The sequence below is a fragment of the Theobroma cacao genome, chromosome 2, assembly GCF_053813885.1.
Source record: "Theobroma cacao isolate CCN51 chromosome 2, ASM5381388v1, whole genome shotgun sequence".
Taxonomy (NCBI): domain Eukaryota; kingdom Viridiplantae; phylum Streptophyta; class Magnoliopsida; order Malvales; family Malvaceae; genus Theobroma; species Theobroma cacao.
This window is the reverse complement of record NC_142640.1, coordinates 33,619,516-33,635,465: the sequence shown is the minus strand read 5'-3', so window position 1 is coordinate 33,635,465 and position 15,950 is coordinate 33,619,516. Positions and strand designations below refer to the sequence as shown.

Below are 15,950 nucleotides of genomic sequence, written 5' to 3'. Positions count from 1 at the left end.
GGAAATGAATTGAGGCATAATAAGGTATTTTGGGTACCAAGGAGACAAGAGGAAATTTTTGAAATAAAAGAATATTTTATTAATAAAATAATATTAAATTATTAATATTTTATTCAGTGTCAAAATTTTCCATGAAGGAAGAGTATATGGTCAATCTAAGTGGGGGAGAAGAGGAATGAGAAAATTTCAGAGAAAAATGATGTTAATAGGGCCGCGTGTCTTTATTAAGTAAAGATAGCGCGGGTAAATATATATTTTAAATATTATGGGGACACCGCGTTGGAGTACAAACTTTATACTTTGTTTCTACATGTGTAGAAAAAGATAATAGAAGGAAATTTGAGTTAAGTGAGTGTTGGGAGGACTAAATTAAAAAAGGAAGAAACTTGGTGGGCAAAATGATAATTTTACACAAAATTTGGTTAAAGCTTCCATAGGAAGCTTTGACTCTCATTCTTATCAGCCCAAAACCATCCTTATCTCCTCCAGCAAGATGTTTCTTCTTCATTCTTGAAGATTCCAACACCATTCTCTCATTCTCCCATGGAAAGTTAATTTTCTTTCATTTTCTTTCCTTGTTTTCTTTTCATTTCCTTTCTCTTCTTGCTTCTTTCTTCTCCCAACTCCTTGTGCACCAAAGTTACAACTTCTAACCCCAATTTCCAACACTTCCAAACCCAAGGAGAAAGAAAGAAAAATCTCTCTTTCTTTCCTTTATTTTCTATTTCTAATTCACTTTCAACAACACTTGGATTTTTGGCTTCAAATCTTCATTTTCAAGGTTGAAAGGTATATATTTCCAACTTTTGGAATTTTGAATTTATGGTTATATTTTCAGATTTATTCCTTAATTTCTTCAAATTATTTTTTTGGAAAGATTAGGTTTTTTGTTGATTTTCATGCCTTCGAGCTCACTAAGGTAAAGAATCTTTACATTTGGAAATAGTTGATATGATGGGTTTGAGAATTAGACTAGAAATTTAGGTTAAATGTTTGGTTAGAGGGTAGATTACCTAATGTAAATTTATTAGAATTATTAGATTTAAATTTATAACTTAATTGAGGTTGTTATGGTTTATTGATAAATATAGGTTTAATGGTATTTCGGGACTACCTGGATTAGAACCTTGTCAGTGTTAGTTTTGTCAGGTGAGTGAACTTCCATTTCAAAATGTTTTGGGGAAATGTTTACGTGTTTCAATGAATCATTTGGAAATTTTATTAGTATTTGCATTAAAATTTCCTAGGAACAAGCCCTTGATAAAATGTTTGATGTTGTGAATTGTGAAATGTGTAAAAGGATGAATCCATATGTTTTTGTATGATGTTGATATATATATGTATACTATGTCATAAATGGTACCATTGTGTGACAAATGCAACCGTGCATGTGCGGGGTGAGTGTGCACTTACCGGTGATGACGGTGGTGAGGGAGATGGATGGTGATACTGTTTGGCTATGTGCACGATGTGGTGGGATGCACATGAGCTGGGTGAGATGGAATGATTGTTGGAAATTTCCTCTCTTTCAAATTTCATGGTAAATATGGTTCCTTCATCATTAAATGATTTAATAACCATGGGTTTAATAGAGGGATTTTAATAAGAACTTGAACTAAGTTGCATTGTTTTCAAACTTAAGTGCATCATGATTTCTAAATTTTCCTTGTCATTGCTTGTTCCCTTCCTATGTTCACTTATTGAGTTTGTACTCACATTTTTAAAATTCATGTTTTAAGTTTATTGAGTTAAAGGTGATTGGATCCTAGGACGAGGTGCTCTTCCCTATCCATTGCTTGGTAGGTATAACATGACACTAAACGTTAGCAATCGTGCCCAGAGTCATTCCGCTAACGGTCAAGGTCTAATTATGTGTATATGAATACTTGATGTGAAATATTAAGATTCATTTGTTAATCTATATATGTATGTAATGGTTGATGATGCCATTATGAATGCATGATTGGGTTTTATGAATTGTTTTCAAAAGAATTATAGTTGAACACTACGAATTGTGGATTTTAAAGAAATGTGGATTAATGTATAAGATTATATAAATAGGCTTGCTTGGGCTTAGTGGGCTCAGCCCATTGGGCCTTTACGTCGGTCATGGCCTAGAAATTGGGCTGTGACATAAAGCCATTACAACCTTATCTTAAGAGAAGGCTACTTTCACACCTCAAGCTTTTTCCACACAAATTCAAGCCTCCTTAAAAGATTTCAACCAAAGTCAAGCTAGTGACCATAAAGAAGCACTTCTTGGGAGGCAACCCAAGCTTTCGAAACTTATATTTTCTCATTTCAGTTATTTTTATTTGATTTATTTATATGTTTACTTTAATCTTTATTTATTTTCTTTTTACAGTAAATAAAAAAAAGGCCTCCTACAAGCATTGATGACAATGAAGATGAGGAGGAAGGTTAGAGTTTCTTTGGATTCCTCCAACCACCAAGGGAGTATTTTTTACCTTTTCTTTATTTTTTCTAACATTGAGGACAATATTTAGTTTAAGTTTGGGGGGGGTGAATTTATTTATTTTTGGTGGTGAATATTATGTGGAAGTTTTAGATTTAATTTTAATTATTTGTATGCTTTTAGGATTAGTTATCATTTTCCTTGTTTATGATTTTTCCTTATCCTAGGATGATATTTTTATTATCTTGTGATTCTTAGCTTTTAGGAAACATATGGTTATTATTTAATTTTATGTGATATTCTTGTGTTAGCTTTATTTTAGAATGTGACTTCCAATACTTTGAGCATTATATTCTTTTACCTAGAATTTAAATATGATTTAGAGAGAGTTTATGTTGATGAAAAAGTATAGTGAAGTGCAAATTCTAAAATTTGTTTGATTCTTTCTTGAGGCAAAATCTTAGATAACACTTAGGATAATAAGTGATTTACGCCATTTTTGGATCGTTTGAGCCTTTTTGAGCTTACCTTGTTATATTTATCCTTAGTCACCCTTTTTGAGCCTAATTTATCTTTTCTTTGTAAATACACAATTGTGTTAGCCTTAACTTGTCTATTTAAATCCAACAATTTGAACCTTTCACCCTTTAAGTATTTAAATCTTTCTAGGGAATGGTTTGAGCTTAAAGATAAATTGAGGGAGAAGGGTAAAAAAAAAAGGCAATGGTTGTTAGGAAAATTACCCATTGTTATAATTGTCAAAAATAAGTTTGAGGGTGTAAAAAAAGAGAAGAAAGGAAATAAAGTGTGTTGTACAAAGAAAAGTTTACTTCAAGTTTAGGGGTGCTATACAAAAAAAATTTTGAGCTCTTTATATGTCCTAGATTGATTAAGTGCTTAGGGTTAATTTAAGCTTAAATATATCCTTTATCATACCTTGTGTGAGACCTCAACCCCTATAGGCTCATAGCTACGCATAGACGTAATAACACGGGTCAGGGGTAGTTTCGTCATTTCCTCTAAAAGGCTCCCAAAAGAAGGTTTTATGATATTTTAAGGTCTAAATAGGCATAAGACCAAATAAATAATGTGTAATGATGAAAACACGAAGAAAACTAGATGTGGCAATAGTTTTCGCAACAGGGTCAAAATGGTCATTTTGCACCCCGAGTCAAAATTTTTAAGTTTCGTAAACCCGAGCATGTCTAGACTATTATGGAGTTGTTTTAGCATCAAAAGAGTAAAATGATTGCACCAAGGATTGAAGGAGAACAAGTTAATGTGTTAAGGGCATTTTCATAATTTCAAGTGGAATGGATAAGCTTGAGCTATAAATATTTTTTTTTCCAGCAGCTTCTTCACTCTCCAGCAGCTTCTTCTCCTTCTTCTTCTTCTTCCATCTCACGTTGCTTCCATCCTCCATGGAAGTTTGCTTCGCAACTTCCATAACTTTCTCTCTCTAGCTCCAAATTTCATGCTTTTGCCCACTCTTCCATACGATTTTTCATGCTCTTCCACTTTTACACCTTAAAACCCTCAAAAAGTCTTTGTTCAACACTTTCCTCTCACTAGTTGAAAGTTTTAGAGAGAGAAAAAGAGACTTGCCATAGTAGCTTGGAAGCTTTTGAAAAGGAATTCAACTACAAAAAACAAAACCACCAAGGTGAGAAATGAGTTAGAATTTGATTTTAAGGTGTTAGAGATGGCTAGAAATTTGATTTATGGGCTGTTATATTTTTTATAGTTATATTGTGGGTGATAGGTTCCAACAAGGCCTCACATGTCCGTTTGAAGTAATAATCGAAGTTAGAGTCGATTAGAAGTTCAACAATCCCGGTGAGTGAACTTGCATTTCAAAGTATTTTTGGGAATGTGAATGTGTTTGCACAAGACATTAAATGATTTTATTAAACTTTTCTTAAGAATGGGTGCCTTGGGAACAAGCCCTTGATAAATTATCTTTGTGTTGTGATATGTGGCTATTATGGAATCATATACTGCTACATTATGTTGATATTTATATATATATATATATATATGTATGAATATATTGATGTGTAATGATATTGACTCAGCTATGTGCGAGTTGGGAGTGCACATATGCCGATGATGACCTGGGTATGTGCGAGTAGGGAGTGCGCATAAATCGGTGATGACCCAGCCATGTGCGAGTAGGGAGTGCACTTGAGTTGATGATGATGGGATGGTGAGCTGATGATGATGGGATGGTGTGCATGATGATGATGGGTGTATATATATATATATACATATATAAATATGTGTGTTATAGGAAGTTTATGAGTAATGGTATATGGTTGTAATGTGTCACGACCCGGAACCTCCCTCAGGCCCATGATAATCGCCGCGACGTCCCGATTGACACTCATTATCCGAAATGCCAACCGGAACCCCGCAAGGCTTACATATCAGTTTCTTTCCTTTCCTGTGAGTAATCATTGTTAAATATCGAGTTTTTAGAGAATATATACTATTTTAGATCAAAAACAATCAAAATAAAATTTTCGCCACACAGGGGTATTTTGGTCATTTTTTTCTCAAAAATTTCAAAAACTGGCTAAAACATAATATACAAGTACAAAATACACAATTCATATTCAAAATGAGTTTAAAAGTCTAAAATCTTCATTTAAAACGAAATTACGGTTGTTTGAATATAATAAGAAAATAAAAGAAATATTAAGGGAAATATTCTATTTTCTTATAAAACAATATTTATAGAGTTATATGTGAATAATTTTTATAGCGTAAAAGCTAAATAAATTTATACATACTGAAATACAGTAAGCCAAAATATTTAATTTAATTTACAATAACAAGAGGGCCCCCGAATAAACAAAAGTAAAGAGGACTGTGAACCTACGGTTTGGAAAATACAGATCCAATGGTAGTCCTCGATGAGATCAGCTATCTACAGTCTATACTGAACCTGAAATGGGTGGAAAGGAGTTGGGTGAGATTTTGCAATCCCAATGAGTAAACAGACATTATCATAAATATTTAAAGGCGAGTAAAATGGAGGCAAGTTTAAACAACAAATTTCAACCCATTTCATAATGTTTCCAATTTATTTCTTAAACCACAAAATATTCGTAATTTACCAAAACAGTTGTTAAGGCTTATGTCTTTTATTAAAACAAGGCTCAAGCCAAAACTAATCCTCGGGGATACTTTGGCCGAGGTATCTAACCGAGTCCGTCAAGGGTGTTAAAATATTCACACGTGAAACACATTTTTATTTTTAAAAACCAGTCGTTCCTTGGCGTTGGCCGAGTTACACATTCACGTGGGGGTTCGACGTGAAGTGAGCTCTAATACTACCCCGGGAGTTACCCTCCTCGCCTCTACAACCGGAGTAACTATATAACTGGGTTTACCGTGCCCCTCTAATAAGCAGTCGACGGAAACCCGTCACTGCAGTGACTAACCCACCAATTTTAATAAAATTTCGACAGTATAACGTGGCTTTTATTTATTTATCCAGCCTGCATAGTAAAACAACTTACATAAATTTCCCAATGCATTCACAAAATATAGCCACATATACTCATTTCTCATAAGCCATTCCTAGGAAAATATATATTTTTCAAGTCAATTTGCAGCCTCCAATTACTCAATTTCATAATCAATACAATATATTTTTATTTATCACATTTATTCCTAAAACATCAAAAATCCCGTTTTCATTTCATAAAATACATAAAGGGCATTTAAAAATAAACTCTAGATAATTTACAATAATAACAAGTTTACTCACCGTTTGTACAAACTAAAAGCTTTCTAAGCGCCCCGATCACTACTCGTCGGGTATGACTTCTTTGCCTTTTCCGGAAGGCTCTCCTCCTAGACACATTACAAAAATTTACACAATTCATCACATTGATGCTAAATCACTATATAATTAACTTAAATCCTATACTAATGCATGGTATGAAATGCAATAGCCTAAAACGGCTTAAACGCGGCATTAACCTATTTTTGGCACTTTGCCCGATAAATTGCTAACGCGCTCTATTTTAGCTCTAAATCATCCCATTCTCTCTCCAACATTTCTAACCATTAAATATCAGCCAATAACCTTCTAAAAACAATAAAATCAGCTCACTTCCTTCCTTGGAAAATTCGGCCAAAAATTGGACATTAACTCGGTTAATTTTCTACTTTGTTTTTCTATCACGTTTAATCGTTTTTCATCATTTCTCTTCATTTTCCTTAGAATAAAATCAATTCATCATCATTGTACAGCATTGAGCATTCAGCCAAGAGTGGGTATTGTGAAAATTTAATGATTTCTTGCCCAATTTAATTTCTAAACACATTTAACTAACTAAAACTATCAATTTAACTAAAAATCAAAACCTAAAAATTTCAATTTCTCTCCCCTAGAATTTCGTCCAGCCCTTGATATCACTTTTTGATCTCTCTCCTCAAGCATGCTAAATGGAAATAAAGGCATAGGAAAGGTAGAAATCAAGCTAAAATCGAAAAATCTTACCGTTAGACGCGTAAACGGTCGAAAACCGCGAATTTCCCTTTGAATTTTCTTGTTTCTCTTTGGTTTTTCTTTTTTTCTTCCTTTCCTCTCTATTTCCTCTCTTGTTCTTCCTTATGGCCGGCCAGCACTCAAAATTTGGGTTTAAATGGGCTGACTTTTCATTAAAATAATATTATTTCATTAAAAAAATGCCACGTGTCACTTTCCCATTGACCCATTTTTAAAATTTCATCCATTTGTTTCCAAATTTTCACCATACACTTGTCCCACATATCCATAGCTTAGATAAAATTCTCAGACTTATCCAAAGTCTCGGTGGAGTAATTTTTGAAATTTACACTTTTGCCCCCGTAAAAGTGAAAAATTACATTTTTGCCCAAAAAACTGAAAAATTGCCCATAGACATATTTTTCATCCCTTATACTCATACCATTCTCCAATTTGTCAAATTTGATCTAAATTCTCTCAAAATCTCAAATTGTTCCGTGGGTGGCAAAATTACGATTTTGCCCCTACACTCTAGAAATCACCAAAATTAAACTTTTTCACTTCCTATCATTAAATTATACTCCAAATAGTTAATCTTGGTAAAAAAAATTTCACTCCATGATCAAATTATTATCTTAGGTGGCAAAATGACGATTTTGCCCTTGAATATCAAAATTTCCAATTTTACCCCAAATGAACCCTCGAACTCCGAACAATAATTTTTAGTCATTCTTGGACTATAAAATATTAAATTTCATCCTACAATTCCTATTTGAGCTAGTTCGAGGTTAAATCAATTTAAGTGTACCGTTAGGTACAATATCAGGTTTCGTCTATTCTTAGGTGCTTTTTTAGCGTAATAACATGCTACTCAATGCATGTATGTCATGACATGTATTTATAGGGTCGGGTTTTACAATTCTACCTCCCTTAAAATAAAATTTTGACCTCAAAATTTCACTTACCAGATTCGACAAATAGATGCGGGTATTGGTTCCTCATCTAATGCTCTACTTCCCATGTCATTTCCCCCATTCGAGCATTTTTCCACAACACTTTGACCATTGAAATACTCTTGTTTCTCAGTACTCGATCCTTTCGATCCAAGATACTCATAGGTTGTACCTCGAACTTCAAATCGTCATGCAACTCGATCGGAGGTGCTTCGAGGATGTGAGAGGGATCTGGTACATATTTCTTAAGCATGGAGATATGGAAAACATTGTGGATCCGATCTAACTCCGGAGGTAATTCTAACCGATAAGCCACTGGTCCAATCCTTTCAATGATTCGGAATGGTCCAATATATCTCGGGTTGAGCTTTCCCCTCTTCGCAAATCGAATCACACCTTTCATTGTCCAATAAAACACCATAATTTATCATGATAATATAATCAATAAGATTTAATACTTCAAAGTATTCAAATTATTACCTTTCCAAGGAGAAACTTTAAGAAAAACTTTATCATCGATCTCAAACTCCAAGTCTTTTCTCCGTTTATCTGCATAGCTCTTTTGCCTATCCTGGGCTACCTTTAGCCTCTCTCGTATAACCTTGATCTTGTCATTAGTTAGCTCGATCAATTCCACACTCACTAACTTTCTTTCACCCACTTCATCCCAACAAAGTGGAGTACGACATTTCCTTCCATATAAAGCTTCGTATGGTGCCATACCAATGCTAGAGTGAAAGCTATTGTTGTAAGCAAATTCCACCAATGGCAAATGTCTGTCCCAACTCCCAATAAAGTCAATGACACAAGCCCGTAACATATCCTCCAAGGTCTGGATAGTCCTCTCTGACTGACCATCCGTCTGTGGGTGAAAAGCAGTGCTAAATTTCAATTTGGTTCCGAGAGCTTCTTGAAATTTTGGCCAGAATCGAGAAGTGAATCGAGGATCTCGGTCTGACACTATAGAAACGGGAACTCCATGTAGCCTCACAATCTCATCTATATAGAGCTGAGCCAGCTTCTCAATAGAGTATGTACTATGGACAGCTAAAAAGTGAGCGGACTTAGTCAACCGATCTACGATCACCCAGATCGCATCCTTTCCCCTCTGTGTCCGCGGCAATCCCAAAACAAAATCCATAGTTACATGCTCCCATTTCCACTCTGGAACAGGTAAAGACTGAAGTGTACCTGCTGGCCTCTGATGCTCCGCCTTAACTTGCTGACATACGAGACACTTTGCTACGAATTCTGCTACGTCTCGCTTCATACCCGGCCACCAATAATTCTCCCTGATAGTCCTATACATCTTGGTGCTTCCGAGATGTAATGCATAGGCAGATGAATGGGCTTCTTCCATGATCGTTTGTCTCAACTGGTTTCCCTCAGGAACACAAACTCGATCTCTAAACATCAAGACGTTATCCTCTCCAAATCTGAACTCACTGACTCCCCCATCGATCAGTTTTTGAATTTCTTTTCTTAACTCATCATCAGACCTCTGAATGTCCTTGATCTGATTAAGTAACGAAGGTCGCACAATGAAGTTTGCCAATAAGGATCCATCCTCACCATTTCTCAACTGGACCCTAAGAGATTTCATCTCTATTAATGCTGAAAAATAACAACTCTGAAGTGCTGCTAAAGACGATGAAGACTTACGACTTAAGGCATCAGCTACAACGTTCGCCTTTCCCGGATGATAGTCTATCACCAAGTCATAATCTTTTATCAACTCCAACCATCGCCTTTGCCTCAAATTAAGCTCTTTTTGGGTGAGCAAATATTTTAAACTCTTGTGATTCGTAAATATCCGACAATGCTCACCATACAAGTAATGCCTCCAGATTTTTAAAGCAAACACCACTGCTGCTAACTCTAAATCATGGGTAGGGTAATTTGCTTCATGCCTCTTTAGCTGTCTAGAAGCATAAGCCACAACTTTTTCATCCTGCATCAATACGCACCCCAACCCCAACTTTGAGGCATCACTATATACTACAAATCCCTTACCATTAACAGGAAGTGTTAAAATGGGAGCGGTGGTTAACCAGTTCTTTAGCTCTTGAAATCGATTCTCACAAACATCATCCCACACAAACTTAACTCCCTTACGAGTTAGACGGGTCAAAGGAGCTGCTATTAAGGAAAACCCCTAAACAAACCTCCGATAATAACCGGCTAATCCGAGGAAACTACGAATCTCCGTCACTGTCTTAGGTTGCTCCCATTGTAAAATTGCCTCTACTTTCTTAGGATCAATATATATTCCAGTTCTCGATACTACGTGTCCCAAGAATACCACTTCCTGTAACCAAAACTCACACTTCGAAAACTTTGCATACAACTGTCTTTCCCGCAAAGTTTGTAATACTATACGCAAGTGGGCAGTGTGCTCATCATTATCTCTCGAGTAAATCAGTATGTCATCAATGAACACAATAACAAACTTGTCCAAGTAAGGGTGGAACACCCTATTCATGAGATCCATAAAAGCTGCCGGTGCATTAGTTAACCCGAAAGGCATGACCAAGAACTCATAATGACCGTACCGAGTCCTGAACGCTGTCTTGGGTACATCCTGTTCTTTAATCCTCAACTGATGATACCCAGACCTTAGATCAACCTTGGAAAACACTGTAGCTCCCTGTAATTGATCGAAAAGATCATCAATCCTCGGTAACGGATACTTGTTCTTAATGGTCATTCTGTTAAGCTGTCGGTAATCGATACATAACCGAAGTGTACCGTCTTTCTTTTTCACAAATAAAACCGGTGCTCCCCATGGAGATATACTAAGGCGTATAATACCCTTGTCCACCAACTCTTGCAATTGTACTTTCAACTCCTTCAACTTTGCCGGAGCCATTCTATATGGAGGGATAGAAATAGGTGCGGTACCCGGAAGTAAATCAATAGGGAACTCAAGCTCTCGATCAGAAGGCAGTCTCGGTAAATCATCAGGAAATACATCAGAAAACTCACTTACTATCGGGACATCCTCTAACTTAGGTTCCCCCTTTGAAGTATCAATCACGTATGCCAAATAAGCCGGATACCCTTTCTGCACTAATTTCGAAGCTTTGATGGCCGAGATTACACAAGACGGTAATACTCGACGTTTCCCTACAAACACAATCTCTGCTCCCTCCGAATTTCGAAGAACAACTTCCTTTCGGAAACAATCCACGTTCGCCCGATGTGCAGTTAACCAGTCCATACCCAATATTAGATCAAAATCCAGGATCTCTAGAGGAATTAAGTCACCCCTAAATTCTTCCTCGCCTACCCTTACCCCACAGTCTCTATAACAACTGTTTCTAACTAGCTTTTCTCCTAAAGAGGTGTGAATTACAATTTCTTCCTCTAATGGTGATAAGTTTCTATCAGCAATTGATGCAAATGTGGTGCTCACATAAGACCTATCTGAGCCAGAATCTATCAAAACATAAGCATCTTTATCAAATAAAGACATAGTACCTGTCACTACTCCAAGTCGGACTTGTGCCTCATCTTCTGTCACAGCGAAAACTCTTGTCGAGGTACGAGTCTGTGGTCTCGAAGGTGGATGTGCCGGGGTATTACTCTCCACACCGGACCGTATGGCCACTCCTTGTCTCGGTGGCAACCCAGAAGAATCTCTCCTCTGTATATCAGTGCGAGCTGGTGAAGATGATGCAACTACCGTGGCTCGTCCTAACCGTGGGCAATTACTCCTAATATGACCCGTCTGTCCACATTGGAAACATCTTGTTGGCTCTCTACATAGCCCACTATGATAATTCCCACAATTTCTGCATCTGTCAGAACCTCTAAAACTTTTCCCAGAACCAGTCATAGCAGATCTGCTAAACCTCGAAGGTCTATGTTGTGATGGTGGAAATGGAGGTCGAGGAGATGTCACAGAAACAGAAGTAGTACTCCTTGAAATCGCTGAGTCCTTGCCTCTTTTTACTGGCTGACTAGAAGACATACCAGGATTCTTCCTTTTTGCAAACTCAGTCCGAATCCTTCTATTCTCAATCACGAGCTTCTTAGCCCGTAAAGCCATCTGTACCACCTCCTTATGTGGCTCCCTACCAGTCACTGTCATTCGCTCTCTAATCTCATTACGGAGCCCTTCCTCGAAATAGCTGGCCTGATCCTGCTCAGATTTCACTAGATCCGGCACATATAACATCAACTCGTTAAAACGAGTCTCGTACCCCTCTACAGTTAGATTTCCCTATTTTAAACTCAGAAATTCTCTTTTCTTTTCTTTTTGATGAAAATAAGTGAAATACTGACCATCGAATTCCCTGAGAAAATCAGACCATGTCTGAGGAGTAGCGGAACGGGACTTCACCGAATTCCACCAAGTACGAGCCCTCTTCTCTAATAATCTCGTAGCCACCATCAGCTTCATGTTGTCGTCTAATCTCATATCAGAGAGAGTCTCTGAAACCTGATTAATCCAGTCCTTTGCCACAGTGGCATCCAACTCACCTGTGAAAGACACACAACCGAGCTGTCTAGCCTCCTTTACCTTCTTGGAAATGGATACATCTTGTACCGGTGGTGGAACTAAAGGAGTAACTGGTGGTACTATAGGTGGAACTTGACCAGTCGGAGCTCCACCAGCCATTGCGGTAAAGAAAGCTGCCAATGCCTGTGCTGCCTCAGTAGGCATGGCGGGAATACCCGTAGGTGGCGGAGGAGGTGGAGGATGTGGAGGACTATCGGCCTGCTCAGCAGTAGGTGCTGCCCGAATGGTAGACGCAGCCGATTCTTCCCCTACTGCATCTAGCTGACTACGTTGGGAACGACCTTTTCCCCTCCCAACCGATCTAGTGAGAGGTGGGCGTCCACGTCGAGGAGGCATAATAATCTATAAGAGAAAATGAGCAAGCTTAGGGAACTTTAGGCTCTATATGAAAATGCATGCATTCTATTCAACCTAACTTAACTTAATCCGGGGCCACACTGATATTGTAATATTTTAAAACCACTTTAAAACCAAAAACTCTTATCTTTAAAACCAAAAGCTCTTATCTTTAAAACCAAAAGCTCTGATACCAATAGAATTGTCACGACCCGGAACCTCTCTCAGGCCCATGACAATCGCCGCGACGTCCCGATTGACACTCATTATCCGAAATGCCAACCGGAACCCCGCAAGGCTTACATATCAGTTTCTTTCCTTTCCTGTGAGTAATCATTGTTAAATATCGAGTTTTTAGAGAATATATACTATTTTAGATAAAAAACAATCAAAATAAAATTTTCGCCACACAAGGGTATTTTGGTCATTTTTTTCTCAAAAATTTCAAAAACTGGCTAAAACATAATATACAAGTACAAAATACACAATTCATATTCAAAATGAGTTTAAAAGTCTAAAATCTTCATTTAAAACGAAATTACGGTTATTTGAATATAATAAGAAAATAAAAGAAATATTAAGGGAAATATTCTATTTTCTTATAAAACAATATTTGTAGAGTTATACGTGAATAATTTTTATAGCGTAAAAGCTAAATAAATTTATACATACTGAAATACAGTAAGCCAAAATATTTAATTTAATTTACAATAACAAGAGGGCCCCCGAATAAACAAAAGTAAAGAGGACTGTGAACCTACGGTTTGGAAAATACAGATCTAATGGTAGTCCTCGATGACATCAGCTATCTACAGTCTATACTGAACTTGAAATGGGTGGAAAGGAGTTGGGTGAGATTTTGCAATCCCAATGAGTAAACAGACATTATCATAAATATCTAAAGGCGAGTAAAATGGAGGCAAGTTTAAACAACAAATTTCAACCCATTTAATAATGTTTCCAATTTATTTCTTAAACCATAAAATATTTGTAATTTACCAAAACAGTTGTTAAGCCTTATGTCTTTTATTAAAACAAGGCTCAAGCCAAAACTAATCCACGGGGATAATTTGGCCGAGGTATCTAACCGAGTCCGCCAAGGGTGTTAAAATATTCACACGTGAAACACATTTTTATTTTTAAAAACCAGTCGTTCCTTGGCGTTGGCCGAGTTACACATTCACGTGGGGGTTCGACGTGAAGTGAGCTCTAATACTACCCCGGGAGTTACCCTCCTCGCCTCTACAACTGGAGTAACTATATAACTGGGTTTACCGTGCCCCTCTAATAGGCAGTCGACGGAAACCCGTCACTGCAGTGACTAACCCACCAATTTTAATAAAATTTCGACAGTATAACGTGACTTTTATTTATTTATCCAGCCTGCATAGTAAAACAACTTACATAAATTTTCCAATGCATTCACAAAATATAGCCACATATACTCATTTCTCATAAACCATTCCTAGGAAAATATATATTTTTCAAGTCAATTTGCAGCCTCCAATTACTCAATTTCATAATCAATACAATATATTTTTATTTATCACATTTATTCCTAAAACATCAAAAATTCCGTTTTCATTTCATAAAATACATAAAGGGCATTTAAAAATAAACTCTAGATAATTTACAATAATAACAAGTTTACTCACCGTTTGTACAAACTAAAAGCTTTCTAAGCGCCCCGATCACTACTCGTCGGGTACGACTTCTTTGCCTTTTCCGGAAGGCTCTCCTCCTAGACACATTACAAAAATTTACACAATTCATCACATTGATGCTAAATTACTATATAATTAACTTAAATCCTATACTAATGCATGGTATGAAATGCAATAGCCTAAAACGGCTTAAACGCGATATTAACCTATTTTTGGCACTTTGCCCGACAAATTGCTAACGCGCTCCATTTTAGCTCTAAATCATCCCATTCTCTCTCCAACATTTCTAACCATTAAATATCAGCCAATAACCTTCTAAAAACAATAAAATCAGCTCACTTCCTTCCTTGGAAAATTCGGCCAAAAATTGGACATTAACTCGGTTAATTTTCTACTTTGTTTTTCTATCACGTTTAATCGTTTTTCATCATTTCTCTTCATTTTCCTTAGAATAAAATCAATTCATCATCATTGTACAGCATTGAGCATTCAGCCAAGAGTGGGTATTGTGAAAATTTAATGATTTCTTGCCCAATTTAAGTTCTAAACACATTTAACTAACTAAAACTATCAATTTAACTAAAAATCAAAACCTAAAAATTTCAATTTCTCTCCCCTAGAATTTCGTCCAGCCCTTGATATCACTTTTTGATCTCTCTCCTCAAGCATGCTAAATGGAAATAAAGGCATAGGAAAGGTAGAAATCAAGCTAAAATCGAAAAATCTTACCGTTAGACGCGTAAACGGTCGAAAACCGCGAATTTCCCTTTGAATTTTCTTGTTTCTCTTTGGTTTTTCTTTTTTTCTTCCTTTCCTCTCTATTTCCTCTCTTGTTCTTCCTTATGGCCGGCCAGCACTCAAAATTTGGGTTTAAATGGGCTGACTTTTCATTAAAATAATATTATTTCATTAAAAATATGCCACGTGTCACTTTCCCATTGGCCCATTTTTAAAATTTCATCCATTTGTTTCCAAATTTTCACCATACACTTGTCCCACATATCCATAGCTTAGATAAAATTCTCAGACTTATCCAAAGTCTCGGTGGAGTAATTTTTGAAATTTACACTTTTGCCCCCGTAAAAGTGAAAAATTACATTTTTGCCCAAAAAACTGAAAAATTGCCCATAGACATATTTTTCATCCCTTATACTCATACCATTCTCCAATTTGTCAAATTTGATCTAAATTCTCTCAAAATCTCAAATTTTGTCCGTGGGTGGCAAAATTACGATTTTGCCCCTACACTCTAGAAATCACCAGAATTAAACTTTTTCACTTCCTATCATTAAATTATACTCCAAATAGTTAATCTTGGTAAAAAAAATTTCACTCCATGATCAAATTATTATCTTAGGTTGCAAAATGACGATTTTACCCTTGAATATCAAAATTTCCAATTTTACCCCAAATGAACCCTCGAACTCCGAACAATAATTTTTAGTCATTCCTGGACTATAAAATATTAAATTTCATCCTACAATTCCTATTTGAGCTAGTTCGAGGTTAAATCAATTTAAGTGTACCGTTAGGTACAATATCAGGTTTCGTCTAT

General features: G+C 36.4%; 1 long non-coding RNA gene across 1 annotated transcript; it reads right to left on the bottom strand.

Moving 5' to 3' along the window:
* Positions 1–5,326: 5,326 nt before the first annotated feature.
* Positions 5,327–15,228, bottom strand: LOC148764181 (uncharacterized). Its single transcript, XR_016024850.1, has 3 exons — positions 15,125–15,228; positions 14,387–14,472; positions 5,327–5,363 (listed from the first exon to the last, which is right to left on the bottom strand). It is a non-coding gene; the product is annotated as an uncharacterized LOC148764181 (long non-coding RNA).
* Between the last annotated feature and the right edge of the window lie 722 nt (positions 15,229–15,950).